We start from the raw sequence: 12,796 nt of genomic DNA, 5'->3' as shown, positions 1-12,796 counted from the left end.
CCCAGAAGCACTGGGTGCCCCCGCCAGTGGATAGGCTTCCGCATCCGTCTGCGGTCAGAGACCCAGCCTCCTCCAGCGGGTGGGTTACCGGGCACACCGTGGTAGTGGTTCGCTCCCCACGGGCCCTGGGCCCCCCTTCCCAGTCTTCCAAAGACGCTGAGGGTACGTGCCTCCTATACGCAACTCTCCGTGCCTGAACGCCATGCTGAGGGCCCCCTGTTTCCCTGCGCCAGGAGACGTGGCTTCCCATGCCTTGCTGTCAGTCACTGGCGTCAGCAAGGCCCTACTTGGTGTCCCCTGCCTTCAGAGTCAGGGCTGATCACCTCTCTGCGACATGGTCAGAGCTCAGGGCTGCAAGTCAGGTGTCACTTTTAGCCGTGGCTGGGTGGCAGACCCCTGAGCAGGATGCTTCATCTCTTTGCATTTCTGTTCTTCACACCTGGGGGTGAGACAGAGAGAGACTAGTGTCCATCAGAGAGTGACCTGTGGAGCCCTGTGTGCTAGGCTAGGAGTTTGTGCTCACAAAATGTTTGGGGTACTCTGGAGGCAATGTCTCCCCTCAGAGAGAGGACACGGCCTCTGAAAGTCCGGTAGATAATGCCAATTTAACTTTACTGAGACCAGGATGCCCCACACTGGCTGTCCTTGATGCCCTCCCGCTCTCTGGCTCTGTGAACAGAGAGGGCGCCTACCCAGCACTCCTTGAGAAATGGGAAGTCAGCAGATGCTGACACCCTCAGCACTAAGGGTCCAAGACTCAGTAATCATCCTGCCATGGAGGTATCCAGGAGGACAGTTGGCTGACTGCTGGGGATGTTCCCCCTGGAGGACAGTGGTTTGATAGGTCCACTATGTGTGAAGGTCTGGCTTTTGATTTTGCAGGTCTAGAATCTTGATTTGGTCAATGCACCCGTGATGGTTGATGTTGCGTGTCAACTTGATTGGGCCACAGCACCCAACTTTGTGGTCAGAAGCTTTTCCAAATGTTTCTCAGAAAGTGTTTTAGTTGTGGTTAAATTTAAATTGGTGGACGTGGAGTGGATTGCCCTCCATGTTGTGGGTGGGCCTCATTCAATCAGTTGAAGGCCTTAGAAAACAAAGACTCACCTCCCCTGATGAGGGAATTCTGTCAGCAGGCAGGCTTTGGACTTGAACTGCGACATTTGCTCTTCCCTGGGTCTCCAGCCAATGGGTCTACCCTGCATATGTTGGGCATGCCAGTAGCTTCAGAATCCTGGGAACCAATTACTTGCAATCAGTGTATCTCTCTCCATATGTCTACCTCTGTGTTAGTGTTTTGTCACTGTGACACAACACCTGAGATAAACAACTTATAAGAAAGAAAGGTTTAGGGATTTAGCTTAGTGGTAGAATGTTTGCCTTGCATGTACAAAGCACTGCAAAAAGAAAATAGGAAGGAAGGAAGGAAGGAAGGGGGTTTGGGGCTCAGTTTTGGAGGTTTCAGTCCATGGTCAGTTGGCCCATTGCCTTTGGGCCTGAGGTGACACAGTCCATCAGGGTGGGAGCACATGCAGAGGAGGACTGCTCACCTCATGGAACTGGGAGGTGAAGAGTGAAGGAGGGGGGCTCAGGGTCCCAATCTTGCAGCCAAGCCCCCATGACCTTGCTTCCTTCCACTAGGCCCCACCTCCTGAAGGCTCCACCACCCTGCGGTCGGTGCCACCCCAGCCAGGCACCAAGCCTGCAATGCATGGGTTTGGGGGAATATTCAAGATCCAAACTGTAGGGCTGGGGTGTGGCTCGGTGGTAGAGCACTTGCCTAGCGCTGGAGGCCCTGGGCTCCATCTCCAGCACTTAAAAAAAAAACAAGCTATATTCACATCTGCCAGGGGCAATGCCACACATAATCCCAGCAGCTCAAGAGGCTGGGGCCGGAGGCTGGCAAATTCGAGGCCAACCTCAGCAACTTAATGAGACCCTAAGCAATTTAGCAAGACCCTGTCTCAAAATCAAAAGTAAAAAGGGCTGGGGATGTGACTTACTGGAAAATCACCCCTGGGTTCAAGCCCCGGCTCCAAAAGAAAGAAAAAACTATATCTACATCCTTCTGTTTCTGCTTTTCTGGAAACCCTGACTAATGAAATGTCCACAAGAGGACCCACTTGGAGACCCCACCGCACAAGCCGGATCCTGGAAGACGGCAGTGAGGGGGACACCCCCAAGGCCAGGCTGTGCCCTATGCACCTGGTCACCCACTGTGGGCAGAAAAAGAAGTGGGCCGAGGTACAAGGGTGGAGTCCGCCGAGCCACGACTTCAGTCACCTGTCAACGGCGACCTGGAAAGGCTAAATGAGATTGGCGAGTGGCGGCTGACGGCGGGCGAGGTTCTAAGGGAGCTAACTGCTCTAGCTGCTGCCGACCTCTCACTGAGCCGGGGCTGCCAGCTAGGCTTCCTCGCAGGCCGGCAGGAGAGCGCAGCGGGCTCCCGTGTGGAGGCCCCGGCCCCTGCTGTGGGTCTGGCCGCCAGGGGCGCACACACCTGCAGAGGACGGCGAGGAGGCCTGGCGGCGGGCCTAGCGCCCACGGGCCATCCCCGAGAACAGGCCTCCGCGCTCGGCAGCCTTCCAGACAGCGGCTCGCGCCTGCCTGCGGGCCACCCTGTGAGCGTGCCCTCAGCAGCACTGTGGTCACCTGCGCGGAGCAGCCGTGGTGGCCGGGAGGGCGTCGGGGAGCAATCTGCCAGCGTGGGCTGCTGTGACCGCAGGTCCCCCGCTGCCGCCAGCCCCCCACACAGACGGAAGCGATCTCTACGCCCTCTCCTTTGGGTCTCTCTCTGTGACCAGTGCAGTGTGGCTGCCTGGACAGGAGATGTCCACGGACGCCCCAAGGAAGGCCAGGGACGACGTGCCCCCGCACGCAGCAGGACCAGCCCCGGCCCTCGGGTCGACCTCCTGGAGTTGTCCAGCCTCTCCAGGACTGACCGGCCTTCCTTTCTAGCTCAGTGGGAGGACGCCGCTGTCCTGGGGTGGGGACGGCCGGGGCAGCTGGGGGGCGCTGCGGGCGCGGTGGCCCAGCAGGGACGCAGCTTCCAGGCAGCCTGGCTACCCAGGAGCTGCACACCTGCCTGGTGTGCAGTAGCCCTGGCCAGCCCAGCTCAGCAGTGTGTGTGTGTGGTGTGTGTGTGTGTGTGGTGTGTGTGTGTGTGTGTGTGTGTGCGTGGTGGGTGTGTGTGGGGTGTGGTGTGTGTGTGTGGTGTGTGTGTGTGCACATGGTGTGTGTGTGTGGTGTGTGTGTATGTGTGTGTGTGCACGTGGTGTGTGTGGTGTGTGTGTATGTGTGTGTATGTGTGTGTGGTGTGTGTGTGTGGTGTGTATGTGTGTGTGGTGTGGTGTGTGTATGTGTGTGTGCGTGGTGGGTGTGTGTGGGGTGTGGTGTGTGTGTGTGGTGTGTGTGTGTGCACATGGTGTGTGTGTGTGGTGTGTGTGTATGTGTGTGTGTGTGCACGTGATGTGTGTGCATGTGTGCGTGTGTGTAAGTGTGTGTGTGTGGTGTGTGGTGTGTGTGTGTATGCGCGCGTGGTGTGTGTGGTGTGGTGTGGTGTGTGGTGTGTGGGTGTGTGTGTGGTGTGTGTGTATATGTGTGTATGTGTGTGTGTATGTGTGTGTGGTGTGTGGTGTGGTGTGTGGGTGGTGTGTGTGGTGTATGTGTGTGTGTGGTGGGTATGTGTGGTATGTGGTGTGGTGTGTGGTGTGTGGTGTGTGGGTGTGGTGTGTGGGTGTGGTATGTGTGTGGTGTGGTGTGTGTATGTGTGTGCGTGGTGGGTGTGTGTGTGCACATGGTGTGTGTGTGTGTGGTGTGGTGTGTGTGTGCATGGTGTGTGTGGTGTGTGTGGTGTGTGTGTGTGTGGTGTGTGGTGTGGTGTGTGTGTTTGTATGTGTGTGTGCGTGGTGTGTGTGTGCGTGTGTGTAAGTGTGTGTGTGGTGTGTGGTGTGTGTGTGGTGTGTGTATATGTGTGTGTGTTGTGTTGTGTGTGGTATGTGTGTGTATGTGTGTGTGTGGTGTGTGGTGTGTGTGGGTGGTGTGTGCGTGGTGTGTGTGTGGTGTGTGTGTGTGCGTGGTGTGTGTGTGTGGTGTGTGTGTATGTGTGTGTGCGTGGTGTGTGGATGGTGTGTGTGTGTATGTGTGTGTGCATGGTGTGTGTGTGTGGTGTGTGGATGGTGTGTGTGTATGTGTGTGTGCGTGGTATGTGTGTGCATGGTGTGTGTGTGTGGTGTGTGTGTGTGGTGTGTGTGTGGTATGTGGTGTGGTGTGTGTGTGCGTGGTGTGTGGTGTGGTGTTGTGGTGTGGTGTGGTGTGTGTGTGGTGTGTGTGTGTGCGTGGTGTGTGTGTGTGCGTGGTGTGGTGTGTATGTGTGTGTGGTGTGTGTGTTTGTATGTGTGTGCGCATGGTGTGTGTGTGTGTGGTTTGTGGTGTGTGTGTGTGGTGTGTGTGTGTGGTGTGTGGATGGTGTGTGTGTTCTGTTGTGTGTGGGATGTGTGTGTATGTGTGTGTGTGGTGTGGTGTGTGTGTGGTGTGTGTGGTGTGTGTGGTGTGTGTGTGTGCATGTTTGTGTGTGTGGTGTGTTGTGTGTGTGCGGTGTGTGTGTGCGTGGTGTGTGTGTGCATGTTTGTGTGTGTGGTGTGTTGTGTGTGTGCGGTGTGTGTGTGCGTGGTGTGGTGTGTATGTGTGCACGTGGTGTGTGTGGTGTGTGTGTGTGTTTGGTGTGTGGTGTGTGTGGTGTGTGGTGTGTGTGTGTGGTGTGTGTGGTGTGTGGTGTGGTGTGGTGTGTGTGTGGTGTGTTGTGGTGTGTGTGTGGTGTGTGTGTGTGCGTGGTGTGGTGTGTATGTGTGCACGTGGTGTGTGTGGTGTATGTGTGTGTTTGGTGTGTGGTGTGTGGTGTTTGTGGTGTGTGTGTGGTGTGTGTGGTGTGTGGTGTGGTATGGTGTGTGTGTGTGGTGTGTGGTGTGTGTGTGTGCACGTGGTGTATGTGTGTGTGCATGTCGTGTGTGTGTGTGGTGTGTGTGGTGTGTGGTGTGGTGTGTGTGTGTGTGTGGTGTGTGGCGTGGTGTGGTGTGGTGTGTGTGTGTGTGTGTGGTGTGTGGCGTGGTGTGGTGTGGTGTGTGTGTGTGTGTGTGGTGTGTGCCAGGCCCCGTCTGGGCAGCTCCCTGCGCCCTGGAGCTGGATGAAAGTCTGCTTGTCCCCTCAGCTCCCGAGGGAGAAGACCTGGGCGGTGGCTGAGAGTGGACAGTGGGGGCCGCCTCTTCTTTCCAGGTCGCTCCTCCCTGGCAGCGGCTCGTGGCCACGTGGAGCTTGCACTGCTTCAGAACTAAACCCTGCTGGGATTTTAGGTAGGATGAGCCTTGGTCCCCTGCGTCTGACCTTCGTCCAGCCTGTTCGAGGTCGTGGCACTCATCAGGGTAGCCCATGAAAGGTGGCCGGTGCCCCCTGCCAGTCCAGAGGCCAGCCCCCTAGAGCCCGTCCAGGAAGTTAAGTTGGAAACCACTGGGACGCGGACGTGGGACCCCGCTAGCTGCAGCAGCGGCTTGTGTGCAGATCCACAGCACAGCCATTACCTATCACATGGTAAGCAGGCCTTTTGGTTTTTAAACTTCCATTAAAACAAAGCATCTGAAGTGGGAGAGAAACAGCCCACATCACAAGCCTGTGGGTCAAAGTGTGTGTCTGCTCGGCAGCCCAGCACCTCACGGTCAGCCCGGCCCAACTAAGCCGGGGCCGCCCCAGGCGCCTTGCGAAGTCAGGGCTCGGCAGGTCAGGACTGCAGATGGGAAGACTCATTGCTGGTTGTGGGCAGGGCAGGAACCCTGCGGCTCCTTCAGCACAGAGCCGGCGCTGGGGTGGGGAAGGGCAGGACTGGGCAGGTCCCTGCAGCTACCCACAGAGGAGCAGCCTTCCCTGGGCTTGAGGTTGCTGGCGTCTTCTCAGACGGAGGGCACGCCGAGACTCTCTGTGGAGTCCAACACTCCTCAGGGCCTGCCCACAACAGGCCAGAAATGTGCCCTTGGGAGGACGCGTCCTCCCCCACCTGTGGCACTGCAGTCCCACGGTGTCCTCCCATTCTCCTCCCGGTCACCAGGCTCCTCCACGGCACCTGATCCAGGATGGCTTATTTGGCATGGCTGTGACTCCCTAGCTTTGTGCATCCAGGAGCTCAACGAGCACCTCCAGGCTGGGACTAGGCCCCACCCCGGGGCGCCGGCTGCGTTGGCTTCTTGGGGGCTGGGCCTCTCCACGTTCCTGTTCACACTGCTATGGTGGACAGTCCCCATCTGGTTCCTCCCGGAACCACCGCCAGCACCATCACAGAAGGGGACACTGGGGCCTGCACCAGTGGACTTGCTCCCGGGTACCTGCTGCTGAGTGGGAGCGGAACAAGTGCAGACCCCTGGACTCCAAGGTCCTTGCCCTGGACTCCCCTCGCTTCCCCCGTACCGCCAGCTTGACGGAGCTGAGCATCGCCACACGCTGGGGTGCCCGGTCATGGATCTTTCTCACACTAGTCATCTTGCCGCTGGAGTAGAAAACGATGCATTTGTGTAGCTAATGGAGACAGAACGAACGCTTCCCCCGCGGTGTCTGTCTGGCAGAAAAGAAAATCCCATGGCAGACGGAAATCGATGGAAAATAAGAATTTCTTTATGAGTGGGAAAAGGAAGGTTTGAGGGTGACCCGACCAAGAAGAACGAGCTCCAGGCGGCAGCGCCGCCGCCTCAGCTTGTGGATGACCAAGCGCGTGGCCCCGAATGGCTGCTTCTCAAGTCACTCTGTCATCTCGGTTCATCTCGGTCTCTACCCCACGAGGTGAGCAAGGCAGATGGCTCCCTCGTTACGCAGGAGACAAAGTCACAAAAAATTAGCAGTTTCTCCAGGGTCTTAGGCTGAGCTGGGGGCTGAATTAAGAATGGTGCAGGTGCCTGCAATCCCAGAACTTGGGAGGCTGAGGCAGGAGGATCGCAGGTCCAAGGCCAGCCTCGGCAACTTAGCGAGGCCCTGTCTCAAAAGGGCCGGGATGGGGCTCAGAGGTTAAGTGCCCCAGGGATCAAAAAAAATGAATCCAGACCAAGGCTGTGCCCTCCGTTTTTATTTCCGTCTGCAGTGGTTTTCCCCTGGCTGGCTTCCTTTAGGATGGTGGTGCCTGAATTCCACCATCTTGTCCCTGCTGCTGAAGGGGGACAAGACGGGGAGATAAGCACCGTGTGCAGAAGAGGAGCTGTGTGACAGGGACAGTTGACCAAGAACAGACGTCAGCTACATGAATTCTGCCACTGGGGAGGGGGGGGAGGGAGGGGGAGGGGGGGAGACGGAGAGAAGACAAGGAAAACCGAGCAGGGAAGCAGGTCCAAACACAGCACCGTCAAGGCGTGAGCAGGTCACAGCCCAGAGGAGACCAGAGGCCAGAAGCCGGCTCCCTCTCTGTCCCCACTTCCTCCCGGGCAGGCTGAATTTGATGTTTAAAGACCAACGAATTCAGATAACGCTGTCCAGCAGGGCAAGCCATAATTTGGGGCTCTAAATGTCACCAAGATTGCTGGTGACATTGGAAGCTGGGAGAGAGGCTGGGAACACCTCCCTGTGCTCTGGTTTCAGTGTCCCCCAGATTTCACCTGATCCTGATGTTGGTATTGCCGGCGTCCAGTGGGGTCCAGTGGGGTCCTTGGCACTCCAAACGGAGAACGGAGTAAGGCTGGCACCAGAGGCAGGCGAAGTGCAGGCCTCCGGGAAGCGAAGGCGACGGGGGACGCGGCACTCTGTGCGGAGAGCGGTGGGTGAGCAGGAGAGACTCCAGGTCTGGGAACCAGTGTCCCGCCTGCTGTGGCGCGTCCTCTCCCTGGACGGAGAGAAGAGCCCCCCACTGCGCCCACTGCTTACCTCAGGATACTCGATCAGAACATTGTCCAGGTCCCCCCACTGGTTTCTTTAGAAAACCTACCCCCACTGGTCATTTTAAAATATTGAATCTGTGGTGGGAGTTGTCATGGTGATAAGTCCTCAGTGGCCGGAGTCGTCATGGTGATGGGACTTGTTGTAAACAGGGACGGGACATGACTTGTCTCCCTGTCTTGTCCTCCAAAGGCATCTTTTTTGTACTCTGCCTCCACCATATTGGTGTCCCGGAACTCCTACCTGATAATCTGGCTCTGGATGGAGGACCGTCTGTGTTGGTTTTATTAAGTGGCACAGGGACAAAGCCAAACAAGAGGTAGCCACCCCGTGAGGGACACAGAGATCGGAGCAATGATTCTATGAGCCAGCGGACACCAAGACTGCTGGTGACACTGGAAGCTGGGAGAGAGGCTGGGAACAGCCCCCTCTGCTGTGGCTTCAGTGACCCCCAGATCTCACAGCAAGAAACCTGATCCCCAGATCCATGTGTCAATGGCATTTGGAGGTAGGCCCTTGGGCGGTAGTTAGGATTCGATGACGTCATGAGGGTGGGCCCCTTGATGGCATTAGTGGCCTTATGAGAAGAGGAGGAGAGACCTCAGCTGGCTTCCCTCTGGCCCTGCGATGCACTCCGCCATGTTGTGATGTAGGGAGGCCTCTGCAGATGCCGGAGCTGTGGCCTTGGACGTCCAGCCTCCAGGAGTGCAAGCTGAATAGACCTTTCTTCTCATAAGTTATGTGGTCTCGTGTATTCTGTTAGAACAACGGATAATGAGCCCGAGAGCTTCCAGAGGGGGCAAGCTCCTGCCGTTACCTGCATTTTGGAATTCCGGCCTCCAGAATTGTAAGAAAATGGATTTTTGTTGCTGTAAGCCATCTAATGTGTGGTCACTTGTTGCAGCAGCTACAGGAAACTACTGCGGCTGGTAGGCGGGTGGTCTTCTGGGATGCCTAGGGTGGCGGGAGACTCCCGGATGGCCTCGCTGAGACTTTGGAGACTTGCTTCCCTGGAAGTCCCTTCCTGCCTGGCCCTCCCGCCTCAGCCAGCTCCCTTCTCTGCTCCCTCGTGGCCCTTCCCCCGCTCCTCTTGGCTCCTGCTCCTGACAGGGCTCTCAAGTTCCATCGTCATCAAGACTTTGCCATGTTTGCTTTGTCTACTCCTTTTTCCTCTCTGTTTTGCCCTCAGATATTTTAAGGCAGATCCCACACAAGATGCCACTTGTTCTCTACATCTCCCAGAGCACACAAGACCATAAGACTGCGGTCACTCCAGACACACTTACTGGTCAGCAGGTCTTGTTGTCCTCAAGGCTGTGCCCAGCACACCTCAGGTTGTCTCAGACATCTTTTTATGGTGCTTGGTTTCACTCAATTTTCAAATAAGATCTAAACTCTGCATTTGGCAAATCTATTTTTGATCTGGATCTGTACCAGGTATGAGCTGTGTGTCCTTAAACAAGTCACTTGCTTTCTGCAGACTCCCAGCCCTGAAAGAGGACACCAGTAGTTATCTGCCCCAGGTTGCCAAAAGCTCAGTCCTTGTCCCCTGTGCAAATTCAATAACGAGGACACGGTTTTAAGAAAAAGGAAAAAGAAGGTTTATTGCTTTCTTAGCAAAGGAGAAACACAGGGGACTCCTGTCCCAAAGGCTGTGATTCTCCCCATCAGCAGAACAGGGGGATTTTAAAGGGTGATTCAGAGGGAATAAGATTAGAGGGGAGAGATCTGGAAGGAGATCAGGGAAAAGAGGACAGGGAGGAGGATTTCAGGGAAAAGAAGATCAGAGAGAAGGTATCTACGTCTCAAAGCCATGAGGGATATAGTGGAAGCATCAAGTGAACCCGTTACACTATTGGGTTTGGGGGATCAAATGAGGCCCTCTGTTCATTCATTCAGCACATGTTCTAGGAGCAGCTTCTTCTGAGCGCTGGAACTCCCTGGTCTTGGCGCTGCAGGAACGTGGAGAAGGAGGCCACGTGGCAGCTTCCTGGAGCTTGGGTCCTGGTGGAGGACCAGACAGCACACATGAAGGACACCTGGCACAGAAGGGCAGCGAGGGACCAGAGCCGGTGGGGAGAGCAAAGCGGGAGGACGGAGGGAAGGCAGAGGGACAGCCACGTGGTCCAGGAGTCCTTCTGGAGCAAGTAAAGGGCTGCGAACCCTGGTGGAAAGAAAGTCGCAGGCAGGCAGGATGGGCAGTGGCATGAAGTGGAGCTGGCCAGGGCCGGGAGCTGGCGCCCCCACGTCCATGGTCTCTTTCCATCCTTACAATTACCGCCGCAAGCCCCAGGTGTGTCTCAGCAGTGGAGGCTTGCCTCATGCATGTGAGGCCCTGGGTTCCATCCCCAGCAATGCAACAATAAAATGTAAAACTCTAGATAGACTGAAAGATAGATATAGATACATAGATGATTTCAAAATGCTTTGGTTTTTGCCAGTTATATCTATTGCTGTTTACTGTATAAAAAATAAAACTGGACTAGGTGTGGTGGTGCATGTCTATAGTCCCAGTGACTTGGGAGGCTGAGGCAGGAGGATCTCAAACTAGAGGCCAACCTCGCCAAATTAGTGAGATTCTGTCTCAAAACAAAGACCAAAAAGGTCTGGGGATGGAGCTCAGGAGTAGAGCACCCCTGAGTTCAATCCCCACTGTAGCAAAACAAAACAAGCAGAAAAAAAAAAACCAAAAAAACAAAAAAACTAAAAAAAACCTGCTGAGATATTTAAAAATATGTATAAAATTTTTTAAAGAAAATAACAAGTTTGTATGTCAACAGAAATAGCATATTTTGTTGTGAAAAATAACTACTTCCTAAAACAAAGCAGTTTAGTGAGAAGAGCAGCATTATTTTGTGTTTTTGCAAATTACTTTAGTATCTGAATTAATAAGAAAAACAGCTGGGTTTTCATATCGGCTGCTGTGTCCAATCTGGCTCTACATAGTTGTTTTGGTTGAAGTATATGAAGAAATCCAGCTCTCACAGATAATGTGGTTAGGAAAAGGAGGAAGAGGGCTTTTCCTAAAATGTACAGGGACTAAGCCAGGCGTGGTAGTGCACACCTGTAATCCCTGGGCTCAGGAGGCTGAGGCAGGGGGATCCTGAGTTCAAAGCAGCCTCAGCAACTTAGAGAGACCCTGTCTCTAAATAAAATATAAAATATAAAAAGTGGGTGTGGCTCAGTAGTTAAGTGCCCCTGGTTTCAATCCCTGAACCGAAAAAACAAAAACAACACAATGGTATAAAAAGTACAGGAAATAACCATTTTAGTTAAGTGGGAGGTAGTTTTCTTTGTTGATGCCAAAAGCAGATACATTTCTTTTTTTTTTTAATTTTTCTTTTCAGTGCTGGGGAGGGAACCCAGGCCCCATGTGTGCCAGGCAAGTGCTCTTCCCTTGAAACACATCTCAGGCAGATACCTTTCCTAAAGGAAAATTACAAGGTGGTATGTGGAATCATATCAGTTAATTTTTCGCACTGTTAGATTAAAATCCACCGGCCTGTCTTGTGTTTTGAATGGTTCTTTTACTTCGGCCTGATTTTTGAAAAAAGTCTTACACAGTTGCCCAGCCCGGTTTGGAAATCCTGAGCTCAAGTGATTCTCCTGTCACAGCCTGTGAGTAGCTGGGACCACGGGCGTGCACCACCACGCCCAGCTCACGCATGTGCATGATTTTATAACATCCTGAACTGGTCATTTGGAAAAAAACTGACTCATTCAGTTATGCAGATCTTCCAAATGTTCAAACTTTCCATTATTTGTTATTTTTTAAAAATCACATTTGTTACTATCACACCAATCTCGCCAGAAAATCTTTACTTACTGGGACTCCATCTAGCTCATGTGGTGGATTGGGTTTCTGATTTCCGTTTGAAGGCTTGAGTTTCATCCTTGGTAATAAATATCACATGTGCTGATCCCTTCCTGTGACAATGTCACCTTTCTTTCTAAGGTTTCTGGAAATATTGATAATTTCCACCTTTTTTTTTTTTCAGTATTGGAGATGAAACCCAAGACTTTCTGCATGCTGGGCATAAAGGATGTACCTCTGAACTACATCTCCACTTTTTAAGAATGATTTTATTTTGAGACAGGGTCTCACTAAGTTGCCCAGGCTGACTTGGAACTTTAGATACTGTTGCCTCATCCTCCTCAGTTCCTGGGATGACGTATGTGCCACTGGGCCCAGGCAGATTCCACCATTTATGCCAGACATCTTGCTGAGCAACTTACGTGTTATTTCCTACCATAATTTTTTCACTACATCCCTGGGAGGTATTATTTCTCCCAATTTTACAGATGAGGAAATTGAGGTCCAGAGAGGTTAGGAACCTGCCAGGGTCATGCAGCTATGGTACGCTTCTGTATTATCAGAGTTCCAGAGAAAACATTTCCATGTAGGAAAACTGAAATACTCTGCCCCCTTGGGTCAACAACCAACTGCTGTGTACCAGACCAGTTTCCCCTGGTGTATATGGGAAATAGGATCCCCATGACCCTCTTGCAAGACCCAACTACTCGGCAGACCCAACTCAAGGTGACCTCCTTGGGGGAGGCCCATGCCCTCTCTGGAAACAATAATGAAAACTCCCTGACCACTGTTAAACAGACGGTAGAGGGGTCACACCCTGTGTGCTGGGGTCTGCACTCACTTCCTCCTGGCATGAGCGTGCAGGGCGGGGATATTACCCGGCATCAGTTCTTATTGCTGCTGTAACAAATTATCACACAATTCACTGGCTTAAACCCACACTGAAGGCTTGTTTTATGGTTCTGCAGGTCAGAAGACTCGCTGGGCTAAATCCAGGCACAGGCAGTGAGCCTGCCCTGCGTTCCCTCTGGAGGGGTGTATCTTGCCCTTTCCAGCTTCCAGAGGCACCTGCCCTCCTTGGTT

Source organism: Sciurus vulgaris (assembly GCF_902686455.1).
Source record: "Sciurus vulgaris genome assembly, chromosome: 17".
Lineage (NCBI taxonomy): Eukaryota > Metazoa > Chordata > Mammalia > Rodentia > Sciuridae > Sciurus > Sciurus vulgaris.
The sequence above is the reverse complement of the archived record's forward strand: the minus strand, read 5'-3'. Positions refer to the sequence as shown.